Source organism: Pyxicephalus adspersus, chromosome 1, assembly GCF_032062135.1.
Source record: "Pyxicephalus adspersus chromosome 1, UCB_Pads_2.0, whole genome shotgun sequence".
NCBI lineage: Eukaryota > Metazoa > Chordata > Amphibia > Anura > Pyxicephalidae > Pyxicephalus > Pyxicephalus adspersus.
In genome coordinates, this window is record NC_092858.1 from 169,680,886 (window position 1) to 169,686,285 (window position 5,400).

A 5,400-nucleotide genomic window follows, 5' to 3' on the forward strand; every position below is an offset into this window, starting at 1 on the left:
AAGACAGGTAGGTGAGGTTGAAGCGTTGGGTTTTGAATGGGAAGAAAGTAGGAGCAAGCCGAATAGGACGAGGAAGACCATTCCAGAGAGTCGGGGCAGCTCTAGAGAAGTCTTGGAGCCGTGCGTGTGATGAGGTTATCAGTGAGGAAGTAATTAGTAGGACATTGGAGGAGAGAAGAGAGCGGCTAGGGGGGATTTTTCTATCAGGAAACAAAGGTAAGCGGGACAAGAACGGTGGAGGTTCATTTTCTTATATATTCTATTTATTATCTTTATAAGTATCTCATGTAGATTGATCTACCTATTATCTATTATCATATTTCCCTTACAGATAGCCAAAAAGTCTTGGTGTCACTTATACTGACCTGAGAGGTGCAATCTGCTCATAGGAACCCCCAGCAACCTCTGGATGAACCCTGGGGATTAGGTGAAAGTTTAGGTTACAGCTGAACTCCAGGCAGATATCAGAAACATAGAATAATGCAGATCTGTAATATTAATTTATAGATTGTTTTATAAATGCAAGCAAGGTAAGTACCGGATATAATATCAGCGTCTTGTTACCCCCGTATAGCAGAGCTGGAGGAAGAAGCAGTACAAGGTCCAATCTGTGAGTTCATTAGAAACATAATCGGGCTGATTAAAGGATGAAAGGACACATTTTCATCAGATGATCCAGCAAAACTGGAATGGAAGTCATTTGTTATTTGTTAGCAAATGATTTCAATACTGGACCAGATCCCTTCCAGGTTTTCTGGATCAATCAGTTTTACTGATGAAAGTGTATTCTCTCCAGCCTTGCAGCGCTTTATTACATCAGGTCCAATTATAGAGGAAGGTATTGCTTTGCCTTTCACTGCCCAGCCACAGACTGGGGAACTGGCCTAAAATGACCTGGGCTCAGGGGAAGTGGGTTGAATGATGCTGATCATCAGACTGAGAGCAGCAAATAAGACTGATGGGAACATTTTTGTACTTTTGTATCATTATTCTTGGAATGAGTGTAAAGGCGTGAAGATAAGAGTTGAATCTAATTAGCAAATTCTCAAAAATAGTTTTACCATGGAAAAGTAGGGCAAGAAATAAATAGAAAAAGTGAAAGTTTTGTCATAATGAATAATGTAGCTTTTTACTGCAATTCTCATGTACTCCTCAGTGCTGTCCCCTGCACTCTTACCACATCGTCTACCACCAGTTACCTGCGTTGAACGAGCCGCAACATCGCTCAATCTATTCCCAATAAGCCCAGAGTGTGAAAAACCCACCACCCCAGGGTACATCTTCTGTCTGCCCTATACTCACATGGCTCCAATCTCTGCAATCAAGTGCTGCCCACTACTGGAGGAACATGATAATGATCTGTGATTCCACAAAATGGAATTAAAGATTTTGGTGAAGATAAAAAAGTATATTCAAATACTTTATTTTTTAAAAAGGGGACCTCAAGAGGAGTGTAGGACATAAAACGGCACGAAGGGGTGCAAACTAATGGTAGCTGACCCCAAGTGGGCGCCACTGGCACTGGGAGAAAATGCTGAGGGAAATCACATGATTTATGGGGACATGTCCCAAGTGGGAAAAAAGTATTTCTGTAAATAAAATGTAAAGTATATTTAGTGGAAAGTGTGTTAAAGCCAAAAGTGGTTTTATTTATTTTTACTTATCACATAATTCTGAATCACTCCCCCCAAACAATTTTGGTGACAATATTCAAGGGTTTTGCGAATACTTCCAAGTGTTGGCAGGTGACTTTTAGAAAATGTTATTCTTTATAATTTATTTAAAACAACATGCTTTTTTAAAAAACTGTTTTCCCTTTTAGACATGTTCCTATAAATAATACTGACTCCTAGAATCTAGCACTCTGCCCCCTCTCAAAAAATGAGTGGTGTGATTAGGAGTGACCAAGGGGCTGGCAACGTCGCTCGATCCCGACCTGTGCTTATGAAAAAACCCAGAGGCTTTTAAAAAAATGAGAGAAATATTCATTTTTGTAATATAGAATATAGATCAATTGTAAGGACGTATTAATTTTTTTTTTAATAATTACATCTTAATATTATAAGTATGAAAATATAGTACAGATATAGTATCCACGTTTATTTTTTTTCTAGTGCTTTATTTAAATTCTAACTATAGAACACCGTATATTTGCTGTTAGTAGGAATTTCTTAGCTATTTCCTATAAGCTAATATATACAGAAAAAAAAACCCACTTGAACAATTTTAGAAAAAATTGCTATGTAATATCATTGGTCTTTATTTGAACGAAGAATGTAAAACCAGTAATAATCCCCATATTTCCTAAGGTTAGATTACGTTTTTTTTTTTTCATAGTATTTATATAGCGCCTACATAATATGCAGCGCTGTACAAAGTCCATAGTCATGTCACCAACTGTCCCTCAAAGGGGCTCTATCAATCTATGTCCTACCATAGTCATGTGTCAAGTCAAGGACAATTTTAGGGGGAAGCCAGTTAACCTAACTGCATGTTTTTGGAATGCTGGAGGAAGCCGGAGTACCCAGAGGAAGCAAACGCAAACCGGGGGAGAACCTGCAAACTCCATGCAGATAATGTCCTGTCCGAGATTCGAACCTGGGACCCTGCACTGCAAGGAGTGCTAACCACTGAGCCACCATGCTGCTCATTACAGCAAAACTAAATCCAAAAATTAAAAAAAAAAAACTTTAAGGGTGACATTCTTCCCAATGGTCAGCAATGTAAGAGGAATTCCGACCCCCACACTAATATAATGTGATCTGTGTATATATTAATTATAGAAGGGGTTCCCTGAACATTTATTCATTGGGTTCCCGCATAGTAATAAAGTCATGAAAAGCTGATCTAGACATTGACTTTGTCTGTTTCTGCAATAAAGACCTTACTGCTTGTTCATTTTAATAGTGGAACATTAGTGCTCATAATACAATACAATGTCATCAGAAAAAACATAAATTAAAAAAATAATATTTATTTGGTTCTCTGATAATAAAACTGTCCAGTTGTTTTGTAATTTTACCCCATTTGCAAATGTTATTATTATTATTATTATTATTATTATTATTATTAATAATAATAAACAGGATATATATAGCGCCAACATATTACACAGCGCTGTACAATAAATAGGGGTAGGCAATGACAGACTAATACAGACAGTAACACAGGAGGAGGAGAGGACCCTGCCCCGAAGAGCTTACAATCTAAGATGTGGAGGAAGTAACACACAATAGGAGGAGAGATATGGAATAGTGGGGAGTAGCGATGGGATAAGAGAAGAAGACGGGTAGGTGAGGGTGAAGCATTGGGTTTTGAGGGCTCTTTAAAATGATCAGAAAGTAGGAGCAACCTGATAAGTCGGGGCAACTCTAGAAAAGTCTTGGAGCCGTGTGTGTGAGGAGGTTATGAGTGAGGAAGTCATTACTAGGTCATTGGAGGAATGAAGAAAGCGGATGGGGGGTATTTTTCTATCAGGTCACATTGCACAAATATATTGTTACAATGTATTCATGAATACAAATAAATATTGAAACCCTCCATTCACAAATATTCATCCTAATTTTACAGCTTGGGAAAGGACCTGTAGTGTTGAAGTGATGTATTGCTTGGTATTACTTAAAAGTCTATTAGAAAAAGTCAGTTGGCTATTCCTGTATTCCCTCAAGATGACAGACACCGGAAATATTCTGCATCCTTCTCCAAGGCCACAAGAACCCCCCCCCCCCATTCACACTTCTGCCAGCAGATGGAGCTTGTCTGCAAAGTATTCTGGTCCTCTTGGGATAAAGGGGTCAGCTTTCAGGGAGTCACATGACCAGGAAGTATCCAACAGAAAGGACCCCCGGGCAGAGCTGCTGTTATCTACAGAGGAGTGCAAGGTGCGTAACCCAGATAAGGGCACAGATTCATTAGTCCTATTTGTGACAAGCTGAAATTTTAATTTAAAGAAAAACAGTTCTGCTTTAATTTAAAAAAAATGACAAAAATTAAAATTTTTAAAAAATTGACCTTGGGCGTATCACCTGCCCATCCTTAGTATGGAGCAATATAAACCAGACAGGGGACCCAACACTTCCCATTTCATCCAACACCTAAATTAAAGCTTTAGGTATTTAAATATAAATGTATTACGTATAATACCCAGTCACCAAATGGGGCATTTATTATTAATGTTATTATTATTATCATTAATAATAATAATAATAATAATAATATCATTAATAATAAACAGGATTCATATAGCGCCAACATATTACGCAGCGCTGTACACCAAAAATATATTTATATATCTACAAACATCTGCATATATATTCAAATTATACAAAACTAACAATGAGAAAAAAAAAACCTTGGGAATATAACATAACATAAATGTTCATCTCTAAAAACATCTCCTCGTTCATCTCCTTATCATAAGGAACGTGCTACAACATTTTATAGATAATAAAAAATAAATCGTTTTTATTATTAATAATATTAATAAACTCTATTTATAAAGGGCCAACATATTACGCAGCACTGTACATTAAATAGGGGCTGCAAATGACAGACTAATACAGACAGTAACACAGGAGAAAGGAGAGGACTCTGCCCCGAAGAGCTTACAATCTAGGAGGTGGTGGAAGCATCAGACAATAGGGAGGAGGATATGGAGTGGTGGGAAGTAGTGAGGGTTTTAGAAGATGGATGGGTATGAACAGATGGGTTTTGAGTGCTCTTTTAAATGAGCAGAAAGTAGGAGCAAGCCGAATAGGACAAGGAAGACCATTCCAGAGAGTTGGGGCAGCTCTAGAAAAGTCTTGGAGCCGTGCATGTGATGAGGTTATGAGTGAGGAAGTCATTAGTAGGTCATTGGAGGAGAGAAGAGAGTGGCTGTGGGAGTATTTTTCTATCAGATCAGAATGGTAAGTGGGACAATAACTGTGGAGGGATTTGAAGGCAAAGCACAGGAGATGAATCTGACTCTAAGGTGAAATGGAAGCCAATGAAGAGAACTAGAAAGAGAGGCAACAGAAAAGGAGATTTATTACACATTTTTGTATTTTTCAGACATTCTAATAAAGATATGTAGAGCTCCTCGTCCATATTTTGCCTCCATGAAGCACAGAATGGACATCAGAGAAGCCGCTGCTTATTGTCAGATCTTTTTGTGTGATCAGCACGTGCACCAAGGACGGGAAGCAGCCATTTTTTTCTGGAATAAGCAGATTGACCGAAGATAACTTTGTTGAGGGCCGAGGCTCCATAATGCAGGGTGACGCTTTACATAATTGGCCAAAACTTACGTTTCTGCATGAGCTCCTCCGCTCAATTGAAAGGCCGGGCCCTGCCCTGACATCATGTCTGTGCTAGAAATCCCTCTCTTCATTCATCGCTCTGCATTTCAGCAGTAACCCC